The sequence below is a fragment of the Mandrillus leucophaeus genome, unplaced genomic scaffold (assembly GCF_000951045.1).
Source record: "Mandrillus leucophaeus isolate KB7577 unplaced genomic scaffold, Mleu.le_1.0 Scaffold641, whole genome shotgun sequence".
NCBI lineage: Eukaryota > Metazoa > Chordata > Mammalia > Primates > Cercopithecidae > Mandrillus > Mandrillus leucophaeus.
Window position 1 is genome coordinate 70488 of NW_012106931.1, and position 16485 is coordinate 86972.

General features: G+C 43.9%; 1 pseudogene; it reads left to right on the forward strand.

The window, feature by feature from the left end:
• The window catches only part of LOC105554435, a 40307-nt pseudogene that overhangs the window by 18581 nt on the left and 5241 nt on the right, over positions 1 to 16485 (forward strand).

A 16485-nucleotide genomic window follows, 5' to 3' on the forward strand; every position in this document is an offset into this window, starting at 1 on the left:
TTGGGCAACCCAATTCTCGGTCCAGTGCTTGTACTAGCTGTGCGACTTCAGGCAAGGCAGTTATCTTTTTGCCTTGCCTGTTTCCTCATCGCTAAGAATCTTCGCCTCCTCCCTGCCCCATGAGGAGGCTGAGAGAATTCACTGAGTAATGTCCACCTAGCATTTGGCTTGCAAGGGGGAAGAGTCCCACCTAAATAGAAGATGACGAGGGTTGTTGTGACAGCTGTTTGATTCCCTGAGTTCTTCCCCAGCCCTTCCTTTGCTGCTAATGGAAACTAACCTGTTGTGAGTCACTATTGTCTTGTTCTCAAAGTTCAGTTCAGAGAAGTCCCCTTGAGCATCACGTTCCTATCTAGCCTCACTGCCAAATGAGGAGACATTAGAGAACAAGGCTAAGAAAATATGATGCCACCACTTCCCTAACACCTGATTCCACTTTGCTTTTTACCCACTATACTGTACGTTTCATAAGGGCAGGGACATCTGGGCAACCATGCTGCACAACTGCAGGGGACACCATCTGCCAGCATTTAGTTGACACCCAATAAGCATTTGTTGAATGAATGACACAAACTGCGTAGCTAATATTTGGGTGGCAGGAAGAAAACTACTATTTTTGAATATGCACCATATGCCAAAAACTTTTTTTATTTTATTTATTCCTCTTAGCAGTCTTATGGAATCAAAACTATTTTCCCATTTTATGGTTGGGTAAACTGAGACTCAAGAATTAAATGATCACCGAGGTCTCATGCAATGAAAGCGGTAGACATAGAATTTGAACTCATGCCTATTTCACTGGGTTCTAGTCACAGTCCCGTGAATGTGGGTAGGGGAAGGGGCAAATACCTTAAACCAAGATAAGCTGAGACCCTGTCTTCAACAAAGGTTTTTGCTGGACCAACAGGGTAATAGTGCCGGAAGGGTACGGCCTGTTAGTGACAGAAAGGCCCCCCTCAAACCAGGCCTTTAAATGGTAAGTGCTGGCTGAGGAAAAGCCCAAGTTTCAGTAGCTTCTCAAACCCGTGAGGAGAGCCAAGAGAATCTGGGCCGTCCCTTCTCCCTTCCTTTCTGCCTGTTTTTACCTCCACTACCTCACCTTCGTCACACACATGCACACACAATCCCTGCTACAACGTCTCCCAACAAATATAAACACAGAGACACACAATGTCTATTCCCCTCTCCCTGCAAAACCCCTCAGTTCCTAGAAGACCTGCAAGAGCTGACAAGCAGGAATGTGGACAACAGGAATTACAGAAAGGACAAGAAAAGACCGGCGCAGTGGCTCACGCCTGTAATCCCAGCACTTTGGGAGGCCAAGGCGAGTGGATCACTTGAGGTCAGGAGTTCAAGACCAGCCTGGCCAACATGGTGAAACCTTGTCTTCACTAAAAATACAAAAATTAGCCAGATGTGGTGGTGCATGCCTGTAATCCCAGCTACTCAGGAGGCTGAGGCAGGAGAATCTCTTGAACCCAGGAGGCAGAGGTTGCAGTGAGCTGAGATCACGCCACTGCACTCCAACCTTGCGACAGAGTGAGCCTCCATCTAAAAACAGAAAACAAAAGCAAACGAAACAAACAAAAAATAAACCACAAAAACAAAGAACAAGAGGATTTCTTTGCCTCAACACTGCTAAAATTCAAGAGTACTGGAAGTAGTCTTTGTCCTCCAGTCTCTGCCTGGGACATTTTCCTAGCATGAACAGTATGGGCATGGCTCCCCCGGCACCACGGATGAACGCAGGCTCAACCCCTCCATTCCTGAGCTTTGTTGACCTTCATGAATTCTTTGATACGGGAACAATCATCTCTGGCCTAACATCAGAAGGAGCTGTGCTTTCAAACACCACAATCGGCCTTGTTTAAGGAGCAGTCCCTAGGACAGCCCACAGGGAGTACATATTTACTCAGGCCTACGGCACTTGTAAAGGAATTATTGACCGTTGAAAGGTGCTTGCAGCTGAATGTATATCCCAAGGCGCGGTAGCTCCCCTCACCAGGGGCCTGGTAACTGCCGGGTGCCCTGTCAATTGGCTGACATCTCATGGCTTCCCCAACTGCTGCCCAGAGTAAAGCAATGCGATTGAGTGAGTTCGTGGAATCCCTTTTATTCTTTCCAAAGATCCACCTTGCTCAGCTCTTTTTAATTTTTATTTTTTAATAAAATAGAGACAGGGATCTTGCTATGTTTCCCAAGCTGGTCTCAAATTCCTGGCCTCAAGCGATCCTCCTGCCTTGGCCTCCCAAAGTGCTGGAATTACAGGTGTGACCCACCATGCCCGGCCCTTACTCAGCTCTTTCAACCCCCAAAGATGAGAGTGTCTAAAAGGAAAGTGACCACAGCTTCACTTTCTAGAAGATAATGTCACTAAACAGGGAACCCAGGACTGAAGGCTGGTTGTTGCACCTGTGAGGCTAAATCCCAGCTCCGCCAATACCAGCTGTATTTGTGTACTAGGGCTACCATAACAAAATCCCACAGATGGGGTGGCTTAAACAATGTATCTTTTTCAGAAACTTATTATCTACCTCAGAAACATATTTTCTCACAGTTCTGGAGGCCTGAGGTCCAAGACCTGTGTATAATGAATGTCAAGGACAGAGTAGCAAGTAGTAAAGAGGCACCACAGGCCATCCTTGGAAAGCTAGCTGCATTGACAGGAGATATTTGGACAGTGCACAGCTGGAGACCTTCCTGTCTTTGCAGTTCTCTCTGCTCACTTCCAAAAATGTTGTATATATAGATTTTGATTTAGACACTTTCAGGTGCACGTAGGCCTCTGTCAGTAAAATAAAGAAAACAGAGCTGGGCCTGGTGGCTCACGCCTGTAATCCCAGCACTTCAGGAGGCCGAGGCGGGTGGATCACCTGAGGCCAGGAGAACAGCCTGACCAATATGGTGAAACCCTGTCTCTACTAAAAATACAAAAATTGGCCGGGCGTGATGGTGTGCACCTGTAGTCCCAGCTACTCGGGAGGCTGAGACAGGAGAATTACTTGAACCTGGGAGGTGGAGGTTGCGGTGAGCTGAGATTACAACACTGCACTCCAGCCTGGGCCATAGAGCGAGACTCCATCTCAAAAAAAAAAAAAAGAAAAAAACAAAGAAAGAAAGAAAACAGATTCCTGTCTCCATAAAATATCTGATGCTGCTATTTTTTTATTCATTTTTTTCTGGGCCGCCGGGGTAAAGAATTGAGTTAATTATCCTATTTGATTCATAACATCGTCACACTCACTGCATTCCCCTCACTCCAGTAGTTGCTATACTCATGTGTTTCAAGGGATCCCTTGATAAGGACATATTCTTGTGAGATATATGGTATTATTTTATAGGAGGATTGCTTTTTTAATTCATAAATGGTATGCTGTAAATAGCATTTGGTTTTCTGCTTTCTTCCAGTTCTAAGGTATCACCATGTGATAGTATGTGCATGTCATTCCCTGCTTCTAAGAGCCATGGGTATTCCATAGTGTGTGCTCACCAGTTAACCTATCCACACACGTGGTCATGGACAACTCAGCTGCCACAAACAAGGCAGCTGCAAGTGCCCTGGTGGCCGACACAAGAACTGCTCTGAGAAACCCAGAAGGATTTCTGTGCCCCAGTGGATGCATCCTCACTGCACTGAACCCTTCCAGACTGCCCTGTAACCAAGCAGATCTATGTAATAAGGTGCTCGGTGTAGTGCTTTTACCTTATCAGCTATTAACCAAAGAATCCCACACTGGGGCATCAGGGTTTCATCCAGCTCTGCTGCGGGGTGGCTGTGGGATGTTACATAAGTCACATCCCGTGTCTCGGTCTCAGGATCCTCTTCCACCAAGTGAGTATGCCGGACAAGGTCAACTCAAGGCCAACCCTAACCCCACTGGGAGTGCATCTGAGGGGCAGCACAAGATGATGAAGCAGAGACACCTTTGAACCCCAAGTCCTAGCTTTGGCGACCTTTGTGAATTGCAGAAGGAGCTCATTGGGAATATACGTGTTGTAGGAGTCCTTGACAATTAAGTGAAATAATGGACATAAAGTATCTGGCACTTTGAGTAGCTGTTCAAACTGATATCCATTCTTTTTATTACCAACCCATGCCCTTTCCCTGTTTTATCATTTTCCATTGAAGAATTCTGAAATTTTTCAGAATTCTAAATTCTGACAATTTACTGTTCTGTCTTCTTAATGAGGTGTAAATACATACAGTAAGGTCTAATAATCTTCTTTTAATAACAGCTTTATTGAAGTATTCACAGACCATAAAATTCACCCTTTAAAAGTATATAATTCAGTGTTTTTTTATAATACTATATTCACAGAGAAATCTCATGACTGCTTAATTTAAGAACATTTTCATAGACCCCCTCCGCCCCCCACCAAAAAACCCTCACTCTCCATTTCATCCTCTCCAGCCCCTGGCAACCATTAATCTACTTTCTGTCACTATTCTGAGCATCTCATACAAATGGAATCATTTACTATATGGCCTTTTGTGACTGGCTTCTTTCACTTAACATAACATATTCAAGGTTCATCCATATTGTAGCATGTGCCAATACTTCATTTTTATTGTGAATAATATTCCACTGTATGGACACAGCACATTTTGTGTATTCATTCGTCAGCTGATGAACACTTGGGTTGTTACCACTTTTTGGCTATTATGAATAAAGCTTCTGTGAACATTCATGTACAGATTTTCGTGTTTAATTATCTTGGGCATATACCTAGGAATGGAATTGCCAACCATACGGCATCTTTATGCTTAACTTTTAAGGAAGTACCAAAATGTTTTCTGAAACACCACTTTTCAGCCCCACAGCCATATATGAGGGCTCCAATTTCTCTACATTCTCATCAGCTCTTATTATCGTCTTGTCTCTTTTGTTTTAGTTACTCTAGTGGGTGTGAAATGGTATCACTTTGTGGTTTTGAAGTGCACTAATCTTATATTAGCAGCTCGGTCTTTGCAAATGTGTACACCTAAGATACATATACACAGATTTAAATATAGAACATTTCCCTCCTCCTGCCTCTGAGTCACTGTCTTCCTACCCAAGGTAACCACTGTTCTGCAGCAACATTGCCTGGTTTTCCTGTTCTTTAACTTTATGTAAATGAAAACATAGAATATATGCTCTTATGTCTAGCTTTTTTCCACTCAAAAAATGTTGTGGTATCAGTGGTTTCAGGTGCTTGTTCTTTTTATTCCTATGTAGTATTTCATTATATGAGTATACTGCAATCTATGTATTAATTCTTTTATGAGTGGACATTTGTTTCGGTTCCAACTTGGGGTCATTATGAATAAAATTGCAAAAACACTCTTGTACCTTTCTTTTGGAAGAAATATGAACTCATTTCTCTTAGGTCTGTACCTGGGAATGGAATTGCTGGATCATGGAGTATCTTTAACTTTAGTAGAGGTTACCAAACAGTTTTCCAGAGTGGTTGTACCAATTTACATGCCCATCAGTAATGTATGAGCATTTCAAGTTGTTCTATATCTTCTTTGGCACTTGAATAAATCAGTCTTTCTGTTTTTGTTTTTTAAGTGAGACACAATCTCATTCTGTCACCCAGGCTGGAGTGCAGTGGCACGAACATGGCTCACTATAGCCTCAACCTCCCTGGGCTCGAGTGATCCTACCATCTCAGTCTCCCAAGTAGCTGGGATTACAGGCATGCACCACCATGCCTGGCTAATTTTTTAAATTTTTTAGAAATGGGGTCTCACTATCTTGCCCAGGCTAGTCTCGAACTTCTATCCTCAAAAGATCCTCCCACCTCAGCCTCCCAAAGTGCTGGGATTACAGGTATGAGCTACCATGCTCAGCCTAAGTTTTTAAAGTTTTTCAGGTAAGTTTTAGTTTTGGTGTATAACGGTATCGCACTATGGTTTTAATTTGTGTTTCTCTAGCAACGAATCATGTTGAATACCTTTCTTCATTGCCTTCAGTCTGAAACTTAGCTGAAAGGATCTGACAAGTAATACTCAACTGTCCCTGGTGGTTGCTGGAAGAACTAAGGATTGAGGTGCTCCAGGGAGCCCCATCAAGGGTGAGGTCTTTTATCCCAGATCCTTGATCACACTCTACTAATCGAACACTAGTAAGAAATCCATTGCTATAAACATATTTATTCATTTTTGAATTAACAGTATTTTACTTTCAACTCCTAGAATTCTCCTTGCAACATATCCTCAATCCAATAAAGAAAGAGATGGAGTAAAGTAAGTGTAAAAAAAAAAATTTACCAGTCAATCTTCAAGGCAAAGAATTGACTATACTAAACACAAGAAATTTCCATTTAAATGTTAAAGTCAGGTGAAGTTATAGTCTAGTATATAAGGGATGTTTAAATTCATCTTTCTCTTTTTGTTTGGTTGGTTTTTGAGACAGAGTCACTCTCTGTAACCAAGGCTGGAGTGCAGATCTCAGCTCACTGCAACCTCCGCCTCCCAGGTTCAAGAGATTCTCCTGCCTCAGCCTCCTGAGTAGCTGGGACTAGAGGTGCATGCCACTAAGCCTGGCTAATTTTTGTATTTTTTGTAGAGACGAGGTTTCACCATGTTATCCAGACTGGTCTCAAACTTCTGGCCTCAAGTGATCCGCCCACCTTGGCCTCTCAAAGTGCTGGGATTACAGGCGTGAGCCACCAGACACACTTTCTCTTTATTTTTTTAATAGAACGTTTATATTCTTTATGATAGCTTAATGGAAGGAGCATTTGAAAAAGGGTCAGTTATCGTTAAAGAAAGTGTATTCTGTCCTCAAGTTGGGAGAGATCATGTGTGAGGTAAGCGTTTCAGAAGGTTCCTTAGGGTCATCACATTATACAGGACTCTGTGCCGTGGACACGGAATTGTAGGGGTTGGGAGGATCTATGAGAACTACCAAGGTGATTGGTGAAATGTCGGTCAGCCTCCAGACACCTCTGCTGCACCCACTAGGCAGAACTGGGGTAAAATGCCCAGGTCCTTTGGGCAGAGGAATTTCAGAAACAATGTGAGGCAAGATTTGGAGTTCCCAACTCCCCCATGCCAGTCCCCATGTAAGCAAGCAGGACTTTCCCACCCAACAATAAACGCCTCTCTCTCCCATCCAATAAATATCACTGATGTGTTTATGTCTTGTTAAGCCATTGGGGCAAAGGAGTAAGCTCCCTGTTAAAGTCAACAAAAGCAAAAATCATCCCACAGCTTTTATCAAACACTAAAACAATTTTCAATGTGGAAAATTTCTTCTTAATAGGGAAATGGAAAATTACAGATATAGAATCATCCAATCTTAGAGCTGGAAGGAACCTTGGAGGTCATCAGTTGAACCTCGAGCCCACTGCTGGAATTCTTATTACAACATCCCTGCTGTCCTCTGCTTGAACGGTCGTAAGCCTGGGCCCTTTCTCAGCACCTCTAAGGAAGTTTTCCACCCATTGTTGGGTGGTTGTTAGACAGTCATTCTTATGTTGAACCAAAATAGTCCTTCTGGAAACTTCACCCTTCAGGCACAGTTTGAATCAGTATATATCCTCTCCTCTGTGAGAGCCCTTCGAGTATTTTAAGGCTGTAAACCTCATCCCCTCTGAGTCTTTTGTCCCCAGACCAAGCATTCTCACTTCCTCCAAATATATAATAATCCATTCTAAAACCTGGCCAAGGACAGGCATCAAGTCACTGGTGTGTGGTCTTCCTAATGCTTCTTTCCCTCGTCTTGAAAACCAGATCCACAGCAGGGGCTGGAGCAGCATACCCATTCTCGGAGATTGCCCGAAGGTACAGATGAAGCTTCTGTGACACCTTTGCAAGTTCAGTGGATGAGGGATGCAAGTCGTACACTAACAGATAAGAGGTTGTTTTTTTGTAAGTTTTTAACAAGCTTGGGTATTTTTAGGAAATAAAAGTGACACTGTTGACCCCAATCTGGAGTGAGTCCAAGCAGTTTTCCCAGGAGATGGGTGGGTTCTTGCTAATCCAGTCACAAACTCTTAAGTATTTTCTAGGCACCCATAAGTATAGTACAGTAGTATGTTCAGAAAACTGCTAGAGCTTCCTTAGTCCTGGTCTTATCCATCTGGGCAAAGTGGCCCAACCAGGGCAGTGAGGACGAGTACCTGGATAATCGTATGTGTACAATTCATGTTCAAGCCCTACCTGCCATGCCAGTGAACTAGCTGCTTCACCATCCCACTCCCCACAGCCCAGACCCCAGTGGGAAGTAGTCTACTTGTGAGCAGGTGCACACACATGTATAGACACACATAAAACCCTCCCAAGCACACGCACATCCTTGAAGCCTTTTCTATCAATACCCCGACTTGTATTCAGCTATCTATCAGGGGTGAAAAAAATAAACAAGGTCTCTCCCTGGAGGCACAATGATTTTATGGTAGAGGTGCTTCTGAGCAGCCAGCAAAACAAGACAAAGGTCTTATTTGGTTTATCAGGCCCAGGTTACACCCATTGTTCATTGGGCCAGGCAGTGTTAATCAGCACCCAGACCTTTGAATAAAATCTTTGCCAAATAGATCTGTACAGATATTCTTGCTACGTAATGATAAAAGCACTACTTCTGGTAGGGATGCAAAATCACTAAGATTTTAGGCAATAATTTTTCCTTACTTACAAAACAGGGAGTAATGCCTACCCCAAAGATGTAAACAGTTTTTAATTCTTTGAAGGAGAATCTGTAACTTATGCTAAAACCAATTGCCAAAATAATGCTAAATGGAGCTTTCTGGAAAGAAGGCATTGTGAGTAAAAGTCCCAGAAGAAACCCTTCTCTCCAATTTCTTCTTACGTTTCTGTGCAAACCCACAAAGGAGGGAATTGCATGATTTTAAAACCAAAGTCTTCTGTTTTTAAAAATCATATATCAAAACTTGAGAATGCAAAAGAGTTCTAATTACAACACCCAGGGAATGGTTATGAAATACCAATAATGGTTGATAAATGCTCAACCCAGTCAGTGAAACACATACACAAACCTTTGACCAGAAACACGGACTTAGAAGGTCACCAACAGCGTGATGAAAGCCTTGGAGCACGCCTCTGACAAGCAAGAAGGGCATTAGAAAGCCAGGTGTTTCCCCTTTGATTAATGCACTCTCTGAGAAGCCCAGATTGAGAGGGAACTATAAATGATCAACCTTTGTTTTGGAAAGGGCTTTCCTTGATCTTCTTGGGTTATTGTGCAGCCCATTCTACAAGTCTCCTCCCATCCTCCCTCCTGATTGTCAAAACAAGTCTGTGGGAGAGGCATTCTCAGGAATGTATGATGCTCTGTTTAATATGGAAAATGATCCTCCCAAGGCAGGGGAAGAAATAAAGAAGCAGATTTCCTCCGCAGCCTTCACAATACAAACCCTCAAGGACACTGAGAGAAGGGTGGTTTAACAGGTGCATGAGGAAGATTAGGAAGTTGTGGCTCCTTCAGACATTTGCTTCCCAGTTTAATTGTAGGCATCTAAAGGGTTAGGTCAACTCTAAGGATGATTCAAGTATTCCCTCTCATTTTCTTTTCTTTCTTTTTTTTTTTTTTTTTTTTGAGATGGAGTTTTACTCTTGTTGCCCAGGCTAGAGTGCAATGGCACGATCTCGGCTCACTGCAACCTCCACCTCCCAGGTTCAAGCAATTCTCCTGCCTCAGCCTCCCAAGTAGCTGGGATTACAGGCATGCGCCACCACGCCTGGCTAATTTTGTATTTTTAGTAGAGACAGGGTTTCTCCATGTTTGTCAGGCTGGTCTTGAACTCCTGACCTCAGGAGATCGGCCCACCTCGGCCTCCCAAAGTGCTGGGATTACAGACTTCAGCCACCAGGCCTGGCCATATTTTCTCCTTTTAAGTTTCTTAGAAAGGTGAAAGGCCAGGCGCAGTGGCTCATGCCTGTAATCCCAGCACTTTGGGAGGCCGAAGCAGGCAGATCACTTGAGGCCAAGAGTTCAGGACCAAGCTGGACAACATGGAGAAACTCTGTCTCTAAAAACACAACAAAACAAAACAAAATACAGAAAATAGCCAGGCGCAGATGGCGTGTACCTGTGGTCCCAGCTACTCAGGAGACTGAGGTGAGAGGAACACTTGAGCCCAGGGGGCGGAGATTGCAGTGGACTGTGATGGCACCACTGCACTCCAGCCTGGGCACAGAGCTTGTGACCATGACCTTGTCTCAAAACAAACACACACAAAAAGTGAGAACTGTTTACCCCCTGCTTAGAGAAGGAAGGTTACTACTCTCAACTGGTATGGTTGAATGTTTTAAATATTAGCATATGATAAAACGAGTTGTACCTAATTAGGATTTTCTGAATCTCAGCCTGTAAACTTACTAACTGTGTGATCTTAATATCACTGAATCTCCATTTCCTCATCTATAAAATGGGGCTGAAATCTTCCTCAGAATTATTGCAAGGATTAAATTAGGTAAATGAAGTTCAAATTTAATTCCGGTACCTGGCCCATGGCATCCAGGAAACAGTAGATATTATTATGTAATTGACTGTTCCTTGCCGATTCATTCATAGACCGCAGGGATTTTGTGCACAAGAATCAATATTATGAAAATAATTATTGTGTAGATAGGCAATGCTAGATATCCAAGCATAAATAATTTGGTAATAAACTGCTGAAATCCATGTGACTCTTGAACAGATCACACTTTCACGAGATCCAGCTGGTACATGTCTGCTGTGATATAATGGGAAGGGCCTGGGTTTTAAGACTGGCATACCTGACTTCCGGTTCCAGCAATGCTACCATGTAGCATGGAACCAGGGAACCATGGGAAAGTTACTCAGAAAATAGTATATAAAATTTATAAAGCATTTACATACTTTGATTATTTTACAATGCAATATTTTCTTTTAGTAGTCAGTTTTAACTGTGAGGCCTTATATTTTTTTAAATGAAAATGTAAGCACTCTTTCAAATTATTTATCTTTAGAGAACTATATGATATGAAGTTTGGAAAACAGAAAAGAGAGAATAAAAGTCATAATTCCGCCCTCCTAACACAACCACCATCTTCATTGTGTATTCATTCTCTCCCACTAAAAGCATCCAGAAGACCACACTGTGATCCTTCTCACCTGCTATATTAGTCCATTTTCACGCAGCTGATAAAGACACACACAAAACTCGGAATAAAAAGCAGCTTAATTGGACTTACACTTCCATACAGCTGGAGAGGCCTCAGAACCATGGTGGGAGGCGAAAGGCACTTCTTATATGACGGTGGCAAGAGAAAAATGAGGAAGATGCAAAGGTGGAAACTTTTGATAAAACCATCAGATCTCGTGAGACTTATTCACTACCTTGAGGACAGTGTGGGGGAAACCACCACCATGATTCAGATTATCTCCCCCTGGGTCCCTTCCCACAACATGTGGGAATTATATCCGGACGAGATTTGGGTGGGGACACAGAGCCAAACCATGTTACCTGCCTTCGCTCCACCATCCGCTCAGTTGTTCTACTGGATTGTTATCAGGCTAACAAAAACAAACAGGCAAAAAACAAAAACCGCAACACGTACACACGTACACACACACACACACACACACACACACACCCCACATCACATGAAATGGAAAAAGGCAAAATTTAGACTCCATATAGCAAATGAATTTATGCTATGGTGTGGCTTTCCTCCATTGTGAATGTGCTTCTTAAGCACTTGGTTCTTAGGACAGGACCTGGAAAACCCTCAGGGAGTTTCCCCCCACCGATATTGAATCCCCTTGGGCCATCACATCCGGATTGGTGGTCTGTTGGATGTTACTCACTCATGAGTTCCTAACAAGAGACCTGAAAAAAGAAAACCATAAAGAAGGGATGGAGGGATGAGTTGGCCAAGAAAAAATTGTCTGATGTGTCCAGCATATTTCTGTTTGGGAAGCCCGATGCTGAGCATGGACCTCCATAGCATTAAGGAGAAAACGAGCCCAGCAGAAATACGCCGTTTTCTGAAATATGTGGGAAGGGGACACTTAGGAGAAGTGAAGACAAAGCATGGCACTGCTTCACAAAGAGGATAATAAACCTTGAAGCTCTTTGCCCCAAGAGGTACTTCATATGGACAGAAAATGAAAACAAATTCAAAGAGCTTTGGGTGTTGAGGGCTGGGGAGGTAGGAGTGCCAGATAAAATATAGGACATCTGGTTAACTTTTAATTTCAGATGAATAATAAGTAATTTTTTTTTTAGTTTAAGTATGTCCCATCTATTTTTTGTATGCCATATCCTGCATGTTTTAAATGTGTGAGGTTTGTGGTATCTATTTTTAAAATCTCTTTATTGAGATATAATTCACAAATTTAAAAATGTACTCATTTAAAGTGTGATTGTGCCATTGCACTTCAGCCTGAGTTGATCTCTTCCCTTCAAAAGCCTGTCCCCAGCATTCCTTTGTCATCTTCATTTTCCTTATAATGGAAACTCCATAACTCTCTGGGTGTGGTAGCTCACACGTGTAGTCCCAGTTATTTTGGAGACTGAAGTGGGAGTATCACTTGAGCTCAGAAATTTGAGGCCAGGTTGGGTAATATAGTGAGACCCCATCTCTAAAAGAAACAACAACAACAACAGCAACAACTTCTTTTCCCTTTTCTCCTCTCTCTGCCCTCTTCCCCTTCCCTCTACACCTTGACCTGCATGACTTACTGATGAATGATGAATGGAGAGGGATGGAAATTTTGTTCATCAGCTCTCCCAACACTGCATGCTCTTCCAGGGCAAATGACCATGCTCCCCTGTTTTTAAGTGCTTTTTGCCTCCCTGTACATATTCTGGCAACTTCTGTCTCTTTGGGGATGAGGTATTCCCCCTGGAAGTTCTGTGTGAGAAATCATGTTTAATGTGTGATTCCGCATGGATGGGTGTGTAGGAAATATGACCAGCATACGCACTGACGTGGACCCATACAAGTCTAGGCATCTGTTAAGTGTCTGGCCCTGTCCAGGAAGTAGCTGGGCCATAAAATCAGATATGGGAGGAAGCTTGACCATGGGAGGGGCCCCTTCACAATAGAGTCTGCAGGGACGGTGGGGGGAGACAGGAATGCTAGTTAGGTTGAGCGTCTGAGCAAATGTGGACAGCCAAAGGCAGCCTTGGCCAAAACTCTTTTTCCTCTGTCTCCAGGAACTGGAAGTGTCCCACTGAGGTGTCATCGTGAGTCCATCCAAACCTTACTGAATTACTACCTCCATTTTAAGGTGTAAGGTGTTCAGAGAATGTTCGTGATTCAATAGTTCTTAACATTTTAGTTCCTCAATTGTAAGTGTGTCGGTTTATGAAAGAAAACACATTGGTTAGCACATTGATTTTGGAAAATTTCCACTGATAACTGTGAGGGCAGACACAGACGGTAAGATTATAAGACTCTTTTTATTCACAGGGCCTTCTTAAAAATCTAGTGTGTTTTCCATTTCCCTTGCTGCCCTGTTCATGACAGGTGCTTGGCAAATATTAGTTGAATGGCTGAATAAATATATGTATGAGTGAATGGCAGACATCAAAGTCTTCCTGGATGAGGTCAAGACCAGCCTGGGTAATGTAGCAAGACCCTGTCTATACCCAAAATTTTAAAAGGCGTATCTGTGGTCCTAGCTAGCCTGTGGAGGCTGAGGCTGGAAATTGCTGAAGCCTAGGAGGTTGAGAGGCTACAGGGAGCTGTGACTGTGCCAATGGACTGCAGCCTGGGCAACAGAGTGAGACCCTATCTCAACCAACAAACAAACAAACAAATCAAAAAAATGTTCCTGGATATTTGAGAATGGAATTTGAGATCAGGAAACAGGCCATCGTGTGAAAAGTCCCAGAGTAGTCATAGCTTTGCCACATAGAGTCTTGTGATTGGAACATGTCACTTAAACTCCATGACCTTCAGCTTCTGTGGCTGTCAATGGGAATCACCTCCTGCCATAAGTGGTTTTAAGAGTCAAGTGAAATTTCAGATCTGAAAATGCTTTTCTGACTATAGGCTGCTGTATAGATTGAGGATAATCTGATAGCATTCAAAACCCAGTGCTCACCACCTCCAACCCTGTGATCTTGCTCAAGTTAGTTAACCCACCCAAGCCTCAGCTTTTTTCATCTACAGAATGAGAATAATCATCACACCAACCTCACTGAATTGTCTTGAAACTTACATGAATGTATATGCACTCGAGAGCGCAGAGGTGAGCTCACGTGAGTTTCTCTTCCCTGGGTTGCCATTGTCTGCGTATTTTCTGTTTTCTTTTTTCTCTTTTCTTTTTTTTTTTTTTTTTTTTTTTTTCACTCTGTCGCCCATGCTGCAGTGCAGTGGCGTGATCTCGGCTCACTGCAACCTCCACCTCCCAGGTTCAAGTGATTCTCCTGCCTCAGCCTCCTGAGTAGCTGGGATTACAGGTGCACACCACCACGCCCGGCTAATTTTTTTTTTTTTTTTTTGTATTTTTCGTAGAGACAGGGTTCCACCATGTTGGTCAGGCTGATCTCGAACTCCTGACCTCGTGATCTGCCCTCCTCAGCCTCCCAAAGTGCTAGGATTACAGGCGTGAGCCACTGCGCCTGGCGTCTCTGCATATTTTCTAAGTAGCCTGTTATTCTACATTGCCCAGACTTGTTTCTCTGCCAACCCACCAGTCAGTAAGTAAATTAATTAGGTGATAAGTGATTCCTTGATCTTTTTATTATTTCTATTTGGTTATGATGATTAAAGCAGATGGTCATCTGATTGGCCATAAGTCATGCCTGCAAAGCAGCTGCAGTTGTGTCTCAGGATTGTTTCCTTATCAGAGACCTGCCATCCAGGTGTTTCCTCATCTTAGGAGTTGCCCTCTAGGTTTCCTCAAATTGTGTCTTTCAGATGAGACCCACCATCAGAGCCAGGCTTTGAAGGAACTGACCCTGGTGTGCATGAGGAAGTACTTCACGGTGATGACCCTCGTCACCCCCTCAGGAAAACACAGTGACCTCTCCCCCAACACCCCCGTCCCACTCCCAGGTACCCCGGCAAAAGCAGAAGAACCAAGCAAGCCCTTCCACCAAAGCAGCCACGAACCCCATTCTCATCATCTCCAAGAACTCCCTGCTATACCAGATAGGGGTTTGGGGTTCTGTTTTCCATTTTTTAAAAAAATCGTTTTCAGACTCTCGAACAGTGTGTTGGTTTACACTATTCTCTCTTCTTAAACCACCATATCAACAGATTCACTCTGCTTCGTTTCTTTTCACTTGGCAAATGCCACACTTTTAATGGCAGCAATAAAAGGTGCTTCTATCAGCGCCAGGTGGGCAGCCCTGACCATCTAAAGCCTCAGAGAGGATTATACCAAGTCTCTCGTACACCTCCGTGCTAGTGACAACATGTGGGGACCTCTCATCCCAAAGTTTTGGGACAAAGTCTCCCGTCCCTTATCACTTGCTTTCACTGAAGCTAAATGTATCTGTTCAGTACATGGATAGATTTTTAAGCTCCTCTCACAAAGTCTTGTGCTTGAGACAAAATCAGCCCAGGTTCTGCACTTTGTCTACATTTCAGCAACTCTTCTGCTTGATATTAAAAATAGCCTTGTCTAGTCCATTGAGATCAGACCCAGGAGACAGGCGCCTGCTATTCTAATCTCTGCTTCACAAATAGCTCTCTACGGGCTCAAGCATCTATCAACACTTCCAGGGGTCTCCAGTTATAAAACAGGGCCAGGCCTAGTCACCTATAAAGGTAGACTCTGCTTAACTCTCCTGAGCTGTCCATGAGGTTAGCATGAGGCCTACAACAATCACATTTCCACCATGGACCAGAGACCTCCAATGGTGACTCAAAACTGAGAAGCAGTTAAGAGCACCCCCCACACTCAGGGGATCCTGTGCATTTCCCAGGCCAGAACCTACAAAAGGTTCCCTTGAGACTCAAACTCAAACATCACTGGTAAACAGGCTGCCCCTCCCCTCTTCCTCCCTCCTCCTGCAAACCTCCCCCATCCCTCACTTTCACCTCCCTTCCTCCCCAACCCATCTTGTACTCTGTGAAAAACTGTAGTCCCCTCAGTTGCCAAGGGAACCTAGCCTTTTATTCCATCCGTGACTAGCTGGTTGGGCTGAGGAGTGGGGCAACAACTGGTACCCAGGCCTTTGGAAGTCCAAGCCCTCCCTTTTTCCCAAAGGGGGAGGGGTGGGCTGCACCCCCGTTGCCTTTTCACCCAAACCCAGCTGGGTGGGACCGAGCCCTTGGGCTCTCAGGAGCTCCCTGGCTGTGGGCTCGGGAGATCAGTGCTCCCCAGGCCCTCCTCTGGCCCTGGCCCTTTCCAGAGGACAATAGCCTTCATGCAAGGGAAAATTCCATCGCCCAGGGTTCAAGTCTCCAAGGAGTTGCTGGGGCCTCTGTTTAGCCTGGAGTGGGCTCTGAGGAGCCGCTGCAGCTGCCCGGCTTGTTTTCCCCCTCGCTGTGTTTTATTTTTAACCCCTGAGCTGCCAAGGATTGTTTTTCCCCAACCAGTGCCTGGG